This window comes from Schistosoma haematobium, chromosome 2, assembly GCF_000699445.3.
Source record: "Schistosoma haematobium chromosome 2, whole genome shotgun sequence".
Lineage (NCBI taxonomy): Eukaryota > Metazoa > Platyhelminthes > Trematoda > Strigeidida > Schistosomatidae > Schistosoma > Schistosoma haematobium.
Genome location: NC_067197.1, coordinates 33,190,465 through 33,203,032, shown reverse-complemented (window position 1 = coordinate 33,203,032; position 12,568 = coordinate 33,190,465). Strand labels below are relative to the sequence as shown.

Here is a 12,568-nt window from a genome sequence, read left to right as displayed (position 1 = left end):
GGGGTTTTGTGAAGAGTGTAGTAATTTAATGGTTGAATCCATGAGTCGATTAAAGCTAGAACACCATAGAAAACCTGGAAGCACTGAACAGCCGTTTTGTTTTGGTATGGGACTCCTCAGCAGTGCGCGCCCACGATTTGTGAACTGGTTGATGTCAGACAACACCGTCTGATGCCGTTTTAGTGGTCTACAGGTTAGGAGTTCGCGTGCAAGACCGGAGGTCCTGGGTTCGAGTCCCTTTCGCGCGAGATCATGGATTTAATGTTTTATAGTATTTTCTATCATATCTGTTTTATAAAATTAGCTTGTTGTTCGAGCCACAGTAGACTAATTAGGATTTAAATCTGTTTTTTTTCAGTTGTTCAAGCAATACGGAATAAATATAAGCGAAGTATCACCGTCCAGCTCAGGGATCACAATACCACGAAAACATTCACTAGAGATCCAAATTTTTCCATTTGTCTTTAAGATATTTATCAACGAACTTTTATTCTACTCAAATTATCCACTAAAAAAGTCAATCCACTTTTTACAATTTCTTGCGGATATTTATACAATATTAGTCAGATAATCAATTACATTTTGAATGCAATAATGGTACGTTGATTTTTACTGCTTCAAACCTGGGTTAAACGTACATAAGATCAGCCTAAATGAATAGCGTATGTTGTCGCTTGAACAACCCACGGCGGTTTAATCTGACAATAGTTTATATACATGATCTTCTAACCTATTGGTTTATCTAGCATAACGAAATAAACATTACCATTAGAATTATAAGGAGTATTGATCAAATAATCTACCAATAACTTTAAGTCGTCTCTCTACCATTGTGGTGATGTCATTTACTTAGTAACGGGTTACGTTTATCAAACATTTCAAAAAAATATAGGATAAAATCAGATATTTCGCCTTTTAAAAATGTTCGATTTTCAGTCAGTTACGCAAATTTAAAGCCAAAGGAATTGAGAACTTAACCGCTTGCAAAAACAAATAGCCTACTTAACAAATCAAAGACTAATTTCGATGGACACAATCAATTTATAATGATCTATATTAATGTAACAAAGAACGATTCCGAAAAACTAAGGCGTCATCTAAAAATAAACTGAAATAGTTCCTTTCATTGAGACCATGAACTGACCAACTTTAGACCACCATTGGAAACCTAGAAGCATTGAACGGCCGTTTTGTCGCGGCATGGGACTTCTCAGCAGGTCGCATCCATGACTCCGCACACGGAACTCGAACCCAGGGCCTTCGGTCGCGCGCAAACACTTAACTTGTAAACCACTGAGCCGCGATTCAACGGTGGTAATCCCTAATTGTAACCATCCCACGATATTGCGAGACCATCTTCCATTTTCTTCAGTGGGTAAATGCCTTACGCCGTAGATGCAAACCCCTGAGGAACCCCATACTAGGGAGAAACAGTGCTCCGGTTCTTCCAGGATTTCAATGATGGTCTAACATTTATCGGTTCATGATCTCAATAAAAGCTCAACAATCTCCACAACCTTATGCTGAAAATACTTTCTGTTTAGTACAGATTTAGGATTAATTTGCTCGTTCTGATTCTCAATTTCGGCCTATAAACTATCATAACTGAGCGTAAATCTCTACTGACTATTTTGTTACGTTTAACATTCTTGATCAGTTTAAATTTCCAAACATGGAAAGATTTGGTAAAATAGGATTTTCGTTTCATTTACAAGTTGGTTTATCCTCAAAAAACGAAAGTATTTGTGTATGATAGTTCAAACACTCGTACCTAAGTCAAAAGTTCTATTTTGTTAAATGTAAAAGTTATGCCTGAATAATCTCACTGATTAAGATTTAAATAATTCCAATATTTCATTAAACAAATTAGTTCGAACTATTTCAGGGGGGAATGTAATCTAAATCAACATTATCAAAGAATATATATATGATGTTTAAAGTACAGAATCACACTAGACTCTTGTCCAGTCATGTTCAGTTTGTTTACATTACGGCAATAAGAAAACTTGATGAGAAAAATGTTCACTATGTGAAAAATGTATATCTGTAGGTATTTGTATACAATAGTACTTAGAAAACAGTAAGCAAAATGATTTATCTTGCATTTGTTGTTTAATACTTCATTGATGGACTGTCTCAGACTTCAATGCCACAACAATTACTATCTGTTCTCATTCTCTTCGATTCGATCTTCTCAACCTCCTGCTGTCAGCCCCTTCCACTTCTGACTAGTGTTATGTACTACTTATGTTGACATAAGTAACATACACCACATAGCTAAGGCTAGAACTTCATCAATATCATTAGCCTGTGAGTGTAATGATTCCAAACTCATAATAGCTCTATCTATACATTCTCAAGAAAGTCCTATTACCTGTGACTACAGCTTAGATTGAACGAGCAGAACTGTCGCGTTATTTGACCAGAAGAAAATTAGTATAGACATTTTGTTTTGAACAACGCTGATGAAAAATCTGTTGGTTATTCCAGTTATACATAAACGATCAATTGTCGTTAAATGTAAACAAAAACGCCAATAATTCACTGTTTTCTAATTACCGTTGTATACGAATACCTACAGATATACATTTTTCACATAGTGAACATTTTTCTCATCAAGTTTTCTTATTGCCGTAATGTAAACAAACTGAACATGACTGGACAAGAGTCTAGTATGATTCTGTACTTTAAACATCATATATATATTCTTTGTTAATGTTGATTTAGATTACATTCCCCCCTGAAATAGTTCGAACTAATTTGTTTAATGAAATATTGGAATTATTTAAATCTTAATCAGTGAGATTATTCAGACATAACCATTACGTTTACACTTAACGGGCATTTCTTGTTAAACTATTTGACGAATCTTGACATAAATTTATTATTATTATATTGATAAATGATCTTAAATTTGTAAAATCCTACTGAATTTACCGGTAATCTTATCAATTAGTCAATTGGAGAGGTCTAAAATCTATAACTGAATATTTTTTATATTTTTGGAAGGGGGGATTTTGAACTTTTGTTAATGTTTTCACCTCGTTAAGTGCTATATTTTAGTAACTCACAGTAGTCTTTTTCTAATTGTTATGATAGAATTACACTATTGTTTATTTTAAGACCTAACCATCAAGTTGTTTCTTGGATCCTGTTTGGTTAATGTATTAAATTTACACTAACATGATTATTGATTTTTCTGATGTTCCATCAATATAAATGTTTACGTTTTACTAGTCAGATTCATATTCCTATTTGTTTTAATCTCACTATTACCTATGAATGTTGTGATGGATCATTGATCTACAAACTGGCATTCATCAAAAAACGTACACTACTATACCCAGTCATGTAATCTCGTTATTATACAGTAAACATGAGCAATAAAATTCAATATGTACTAGGATCTAGTCAAGATAACATTTGATACAATGAATTAACTGAAACGTCTGATATTCGACATCTTGGTATGAACTTCTGAGAACTTTATAATTTTCCATTAATTCCCTATACTTGAACCCTGAATAAAAGACAAAAGGAGAAAAGTATAGAACGAAGGTTTGCTTCCAAAGTTGATTTAGGTACAGAATATATATATATATATATATATATATATATATATATATATATATATATATATATATATATAAAGTTTCTGTGTTATCTTGATTATCCATAGATTTCTGGGAACATACAATGATCAGTTCGTAGGGATAATACGTAATCACTCATTTTCCTAGACCTTTTCCAGAAGTCTATATTGAACGCTGATGAAATAATTTTCAACTTTTTCTTAGCTTCCAAAGACTTTTCAAGGAATTCTCGAAAGCTCCTATCAATAGCTCATTATATTTAATATTGAATAGACTAATTAAATTATGAGATCTCAGTTTTTAGAGTAAATAATACAGAAACACATATAATTACATATTAAAATTAGTTTTCAATTGAAAGAATAACGGAGTAAACCTTGGAAAAGTTTAATCATTCTGTTTAAAGAAAAATGGAATGCTATTTAGTTTTTATAAATTCTTAACATACAAATGGACAGCGTTTCATTATGATTTATACAAAGATTTCATTATAAATTCATTTATTTTCTTCACAGAAATTCTATTTAGATTTCAATAAATATTAGATAACCATTGAGCAAAAAGCATTTGGCATTGTGAATAGGAGAACATTATGGAACCTTCTTTGACACTATGGTGTACTCCAGAAAGTTTTCACAAGTTTTTGACAGAATGCTGCTGAACCGAATAAAAGATTCGGTAAACGCCCAACTTCCAGATCAGTAAGCTGCATCTGTAGAAATAGATGATGTACTGACCGAATTGTAATGATACATAAAATATTAAACTATCAATGGCATGTAATTCATCACAAAACATCAACTTTCTTGATTATGAGAAAGCTTTTGATACATTGGATAGAAGAAACTCATACAACCTTCTTCAACATTACTATATAAGTGAGACCACTCTCACTGTAATAAGGAATTCTTATGACGGACTACACTCCAATATCATGCGTGGAGGACAACTCGCAGAGAAATTTCAAGTGAAGACCGGTATCAGATAGAGATGCCTACTCTCACAATTTCTCTCTTCTGGTGGTTGAATGGGTTATGAAGACCCATACATCTGAGAGGAAGCACGGAATACAATGAATAGCTTGGATGCAGTCGAAAGATTCGGACGTGACAAATGACCTACCTCATTTACCTCATACACAACCACAAATGCAAGTGAAGATAGACAGTGTAGCAGCAGCCTCTACAGCAGTAGGCCTCAGCACACATAAGGGAATTAACAAGATCCTGCAATACACCACAATGAGTGCCAGCACAAGCACGCTGAATGGAGAAGTTCTGGAAGAGATGGAATGTTTTACGAACCTGGACGCTATCGTTTATAAACAAGAAGGATCTGGTGCAAGTGTGAAGATGCGTATCGACAAAGTGAGCACCTCATTCCTACAACTTAAGAACACCTGCATCTCAACACAACCATCAGTCAACACCAAAGTCACAGTTTTCACTACAAACGTCAGGACAGTTCTATTGTAGTTAGCTGAAAGTCAGAGAACTGATACAGCCATCAGTAAAATGGTATAGGTATTTATGAACAGTTGGCTTCTCAAGATACTCGAGATTTGTTGGCAGGATATGATCAGTAACAACCTACTGTGACAGATCACCAACGATCTATCAGGTGAAGTGGAAATCAGTAGAGGGCGCTAGAAATTATCAAACCGCATCACGAGACAAGTGCCAACTTGGAATGTGGAAAGGAAGAGTGGAAGACCAAAGAAGAGAGTGTGTTGGAAATCGGAAGCAGATATCAAGGGACTGAATAGTAGTTGGAAAGAACTGGAAGGGAGAGCTCAGGACAGAGTAGACTGTAGAGTCATTATAGGTGGCTTATGCTTCCATGATGGGTTGCAGACGTAAGTAATAATTAAACAGTAAGTGATAGTTCACAAATTTCCGGTAGTAATAATTTATTTAGTTTAAAACAAGTAATGAAAATTACATGAACTATTTTTACCTTGATTTGAATTTGCATCTATAAACTAAGATGATTTTCGTTTTAATTTCTTCATGGATCCTTTTTCACTTTTTAAAAAGTCAGCATTTCTTAAAGGACAATTTCTCTAGTGTTGTTTGACACTATCATAACTTCCCAGATAAAAATGAACATTGAAGTGAAGTAACAGTACTATTATTATTTCTCATGATGAAATCTATCTCTTTCAGTCTATATCCTGTAGAACACATTACTTGAGATATTCATTTTTGTCACATTTTCGTTTTGATGAGTGAACTCGAAGAATTTAAAAGAGCACCTCTTTAAGTTTAACTATGAAGACATAATAAAGAGATTGATGAAATAGCTTTATGAAAAATTTCACACCTATCAGGTAATCAAAACACCGGTAATTCGAATAAGTAATTTATAATATAACATAAAATGTATTAATTAGCACAAATGATTATCATCATGGCTCTACACTAATATCCATATATGATTTACAATAATGAAATAATACTCATCTAGTAGATACGTTACGTGATAATTTGCACAATGACAAATCGATTATAAATTAACATTGAGTAATTGGAAGGAAGAGAGTTAATAATAATCAAAGTAATTATTCGAAAATCAAATTTGAAAATTAGAACAACATATATGGGCGAACAATGTTGTTTTCAGTTAGATCCTCACTAGCCTTTACTGTAATATACAGTGATATTTATATGCATACGCGAAATTACTATTCATTATAAGAGAAACCTAGTTAAATGTCTTACAAGTAGAGCTAGGAAAATATGCTCAGACGACACTATCAACAAGGAACTAGAGCCGATTGATTGAAATAGGTTATTCACAAGGTTTTCTGAAAAAAAATTTGCATGTAGTAAACAGGAAAATAGCCAAGTTAATGTTTAGTAAGAGATATCTCCACCTGAAGCTTCAATTAAACGGATATGTAGCTGGTGATACGCTACAAAATCGCCAATCAGAATATCGATTTATATGACCCTGTGCTGTACCAATGACATGCCAAAAACATCACTAGCAGCCTTGTGTCAACTCTGAATCCTTCTCGCATTGACCTACCCATTTGGGTCCAGTAAACAATCTCAGACTCCACTGTATAAATAGTATATTTCAGACATACTTGTTTTATATATGAGCAAACTAGACCGCAACATACGAAAAATTAACAGTTATACAGGATCAAGCCAAAAAGTGACTGAATGTAGGATACTGTAATAAGTAGATTGGGAATAAATTAAGAATGATAAATCGTATAACGATAACCAATAATTCAAATGAAAGCTTACGATAAAGGGAATATAGATATACATACAATCTAATTACTTAATAATTACCCAATACGAATATATGCAGTAATAGTCCACAAACAATTCCTATCAGTTACCACTCATTTACTTTTCGTTCGGATATAACAGGGAATACCTACCTTCGTGGTTAGAAAAAGTATTTTCAAAAAAAAACGTAGCTCCGTTCTATCACACTTGTTCGATAGCGGTCATGTAGTAGATAGAAATAGGTCATTTAAAATGGTTTATCGTATTCTTACTAGTTTACCTTGTGTGGTCCGATCTCGTCTCTTACATATAGCAGAAACCATGGGGATTTGAGTGAACAATTTAAGTCTCTGTATTCATAAGAAACTCGTAACACCTTCATGTCTTCCATGGCCGGATTAGCCTTAATTAAAGATTTTAATTATTATTTTCTCATGTTCTTTGTTCATTTGTTTTCCTTCATCTTCTCCTTTGTTTCAAATACACACTTCACTGTCTAATTATTTGAACACTTCTTATTGCGTTATCTTATGGTTTTTATGAACGTTATTTCAACATCTGTATTTCTTATATCATTGACCTATTTCACATTATGAAACATGGATTTAAGCCTTTGTTACTCTTATCACAACTAGTACATCTTTCATCAGAATATCAATTTGTAATTTTTACTTATTACGTAACCTATCCTACTGTTATCCTTGACTCATAAACTGCCTTGATTGGTTTAATAATTTCATATATGCATATAAATATTATTATATACTGGGGTAAAGCCTGATGAAGATCTAAGTGAAAACAAAATTATTTGCTTATGCATGATGTTCTAATCCACAATATGGGAATTTTTTTAATTCAAAAATCAAAATTGTTGGTTATCGAGTTCAGACACAATAATATGATTATATATCCTGTTTTCCAGCAAACCTGAATGCTATAAATTAGATCCATGGTTGGGACGCTGGTGGAAACTGCTGAACAATCCAAAACTAGAACAATAGACAACTGTCTAGTGCGTCTGCATAGTTCTTCATGGTTATCTCGTGCTGAATAATAATTTCGAATAGAGCTAATCCAAAAACCTCTCGTCCTAATTAATACAGAAAACAGCTGACTGAGTTTCTCATATCTAGGCTTCAATATGATCATTTCTGTGATATAGTACTTTATTACACTTACAACAAAGTCAGAATTTTCAATAACAATATCAAGACAGTTCTACCGTATGAGGCGGAAACTTGGAGAACTACGGAATCCATCATCCGGAAGATTCAATTGTTTCTTAACAGTTGTCTACGCAAAACAATTCGGATTCGTTGGCCAGCAACAACCTACTGTGTGAGAGAACAAATCAGATTCCGGCGGAGGACGAAATCAGGAAGAAGCGCTGAAAGTGGATAGGAAATACATTGAGGAAAGCACCCAACAAGGCAAGCCCTTACATGGAATCCTCAAGGCCAAAGAAGGAGAGGGAGACCAAAGAACACATTTCGCCGAGAAATGGAGACAGACATGAGAAGAATGAACACCAGTTGGATAAGACTAGAAAGGAACGCCCATGAGAGAGTCGGTTGAAGAATGTTCGTTGGCGGACTATGGCTCCACCGGGAGTAACAGGCGTAAGTAAGTAAATAATTACACTTAAAAAGAATAAAATTTAATCTAAGTTCCTGCAAAACTATTGATTGTTTTATTTCATAAATTGATTCGTTTACAATTAATCCAACAACTTTCATCATCTGTAATTTAAGATTAAACAAACTATTAATAACTTAGTTAATAATCTGATTGTTTTTCAAACTTCATAATATTTTTTTATTATGACTACTAATTAGTCGACAGTCACAATATACCTTTTAAAGTACGATTCTATTGACTAGGTATAACAATAAATGTAAACATGAAATCAACAATGAATAATACAACATAGACCTATGCATATATATATATATATATATATATATATATATATATATATATATATATATATATATATAGAGAGAGAGAGAGAGAGAAGGCTTTAGGAAGACACAAGTTCCTGATGAATCTTTGAAAATAAAGGAATCCTTATTCATAATATTAATAATTATAGTATACTGTTCCTCTCAAAACCACTAAACCAATTAAAGATGGAGTATACGTTATTGAATACCTAATATATTTCTAATTATTGAATTTTACTTGAGAATAATTTCATCATTAAATCCTTCATTCATTTCAACAAGTGTAATGTATACAAAATATTTTGTTGATTGATGAGACTTCATGGGGTATGGATTAAAATGAAACTATTAAAACAATTGAATATCTATTGTATAAATGATTTCATAAAACTAGTTCAATAGTTTAAATTTACATAAGCTTATTTAGTAACTGTGATGCAAATGCGAACATAATTCCTGTGGTTCTTTACCGCTAATTGAACTTTCAGAAGAGCTGATGAAAAGAAAACAATATTGTTTTCTCTTATTTTTTAGATTCAATTTTCTTGAAGTGTATCACTCTTCTTTTTTTTTCAAACAAGAAATAGATTCTGCTTTTTCAACTATTCAATGTTGAGTTGCATATGAACAAATAACTATAGGAGGTATTGATTGAAATCATTAAATAGACTTATATAAGGTGGTTTTTATGTATAGATGTATGTGTAAAAAAAATCATATCGTGTATACTTTCCTTTTGATGGTAGTGATTTATTTCAGCTTATATATACTGTTGCTTCTCTCACTATCAGAATTCATGTATATCAAGTTTATCTTTTAGTACATCTGAAGTTATTCATATGCCTACAATTTTTGGTTTTAATCAACTCCTTGATGTTATTAAGTTGTTTTTTTTTTCAATCATTGATTACGTTAGTTTTATTTTACTAAACATTCTATTCTATGTGAGAGTATTTTTAATTGGTCCTGTTTGATCCTTTTGAAGATAGAATTACGTTCTCTGTTTGTTAGAAACATTTACTACTGTTGAAAATTTTGATCATTAATTGTTGAATTGATCTATTCATTGGGGAACAGGACTATGTTTGATTTTTTTCGGGAATCCTTTTTTCCCTTTTTGACAAATTCATTGTACGGAGTTCCGAGAAGTTTACTCCTTACAGGTTAATAATATTGAGGTTATCAAAATAAAAAAATGAACATGTTGATATGAAGTAACAACCAATCTGAAGTTTCGTAATGTTTATCGTAATTTATAATTCATCCATACATTATTCCGCGCCTATTTCGAATTCTGAATATAGTAAGTTCAATGGTACTCTCTCAGTTCTGTCTGACTTGAACTGGACCATTCTGGGAATTCTTAGTTTTGTTACCAATTTAACTACTTATAATTATCATAATTTGATTTGTCTTTAGCTGTGTCTTGGCTGCCTCTTTCAGCAGGAATAAGTAGAAGCAAAATGTGTTTGAATTAATCAGTTAATTGTGTTGACTATAACTAAGTCCAGTGGCTGTTTAGAAATTTTGTTACACTGAAAGGTGTTTTTCAAGACACTTATATTGAAGTGTGAACCGATGTTCATTGAACAACAAATGATGAGAGTTATTTTAAAATCATAAAAAATCTCTCCAAAATTATTGAAATGAATCATAACTGTGTCCTCACTGGTGGCCAGTTTCGTGCTTATAGGAGAATCAAACCTTTAGAGTGAATCATATCAAAACAGTCGTCCATTCCTTCCAGATTTTCAATGGTAGTCCAACATTGATCGGTTCATGATTTCGATCAAAGTATAAAGGTTAATTATGTATGACAATGACTAAATATCACTTGATTATATAAGTTGTCAATGGTTAAAAAATGTAGATTTTCATATTCCAACTTACTGGTGTATAAGTATAGTGTTTGTGAAAATGGTTTTTGAAATTGTATAAGGTTATAAAATATAAAGGATTGCAAAAATCATTATTTAATTGTTGTAGTTGACTAAAATGAAAATTATTATTATTATGACTTATAGTGATCCTTGTAATGTGACGTTCCCACATAAATACTACAATTAATGTTTTTCACACGTCCAATGATCACTCTGAGGTTGAAAGATTAATTGCTTAGACTAGTCACTTCTTTCTGTATCTATCAATTCAACTGCTCCTATGGAGCAAGTAACATTGGCAGATGTTCTAGGAATTTGTATATTCGGGCTCGTGAAAAAAGTGTAGTTAAAACTGTTAACAGTTCCATTTTAGTACATTGTATTTGTTTTCATGTTAAAGAACAGTTAGTTTCCCTTATTGTGTATTTAAATTTTTTAAAAACTGTATGCGTTATATGTTGTATTTTCATTTATCAGTGATAGATGTATTTCTTGTTATCAAGAGAAAATCGTCAACACCATACGAAATTCACACGACAGATTACAGTGCAAAGTCGTTCATGAAGGACAGCTGACACGCATTCCAAGTGAGGACCGGAGTCAGACAAGGATCCTTACTCTCACCCTTTCTCTTTCTTCTTGTGGTTGACTGGAGTATAAAGACCTTCAAATCTCAAAGGAAGCACGGAATACAATGGACAGATTGCATGCAACTAGACGACTTGAACCTCGCAGATGACGTGGTCCTTTTATCCCATACACAACAACAGAAGCAGATGAAGACGACTAATGTAGCGTCAGTCTCTGAATCAGTAGGTCTCAAAATATACAAGGGAAAAAGCAAGATCCTCAAACACAACGTAGAGAACATCAACCGAATCACACTTGATGGAGAAACTCTGGAAGAGGTAGAAAGTTTCACGTATCTGGGTAGCATAATCGATGGACGTGGAGGATCTGATGCAGACGCAAAACAAGGACCGCATTCCTACGATTGAAGAATATATGGAACTCAAAACAACTGTCTGTCAACCAATATCAAAGTCACAATCTTCAATACGAACGTCTAGACAGTTAAAACTTGGAGAACTACTACAATCATCAAAAAAGCACAAGTATTTATAAACAATTGTCTACGCAAGATACTCACTATCCATTGACCGGATACTATCAGCAACAGCCTACTATAGAAGAGGACAAACCAGCTTCTAGATAAAGAAGAAACTAGGGAAAAACGTTGGAAGTACATAGGACACACATTGAGGAAATCATCAAACTGCATCACGAGGCAAGTTCTAACTTGGAATCCTGAAGGGAAACGAGAAAGAGGAAAAACAAGGAACAGATTGCATCGGGAATGGGGATTAGACATGGAAAGAATGAATGGCAACTGGAAAGGATTGCTCAGAACAGAGTTTAATGTAGAATGCTGATAGGCGGCCTATGTTCCTCCATAAGGAGTAACAATTTTATTTATTTATTTATTTATTTGAACACATAAATATTGCTACAAGAGGGCACCAAATATGTATGCCCCACACAAAACCATGAGAATAAGAAGAAAAAAAAAGGTAAGGAGCGTAAAAGAAAATAACAATAACGACTAGATTAGTGTAAGGTAGTGTAATAATAATAATAATAATAATAATAATAATAATAATAATAATAATAATAATAATAATAATAATGGACACTGAAAGGTACAACCAGAAGGAATCTTTCAGTTAAGGAAGATACAACCACTTTTTTGAAGAAAGTAAAAGAAGGTTACAGCAGGATCACAACTGGCTTCTATTCTGAGCCATATCTGATAACGTCTCTAGCCACTGTGTAGCATCATCTCTAGGACCCCAACCAGGGAGTCGTGAAGGACCAGCACGAGCCGGTCCTTTGCAGTTTTCTTTCAT

At 33.1% G+C, this 12,568-nt stretch overlaps 1 protein-coding gene across 1 annotated transcript in view; it reads left to right on the top strand.

The window, feature by feature from the left end:
* TLCD4A (TLC domain-containing protein 4-A) overlaps positions 1 to 12,283 on the top strand; it is a 32,532-nt gene extending 20,249 nt beyond the window's left edge. The window contains exons 10-11 of the mRNA XM_051214996.1: positions 4,109 to 8,461; positions 9,316 to 12,283. The gene's annotated coding sequence lies outside the window, so the exon portion shown is untranslated. The remainder of the gene's footprint in view (positions 1 to 4,108; positions 8,462 to 9,315) is intronic.
* The last annotated feature ends 285 nt before the right edge of the window (positions 12,284 to 12,568 follow it).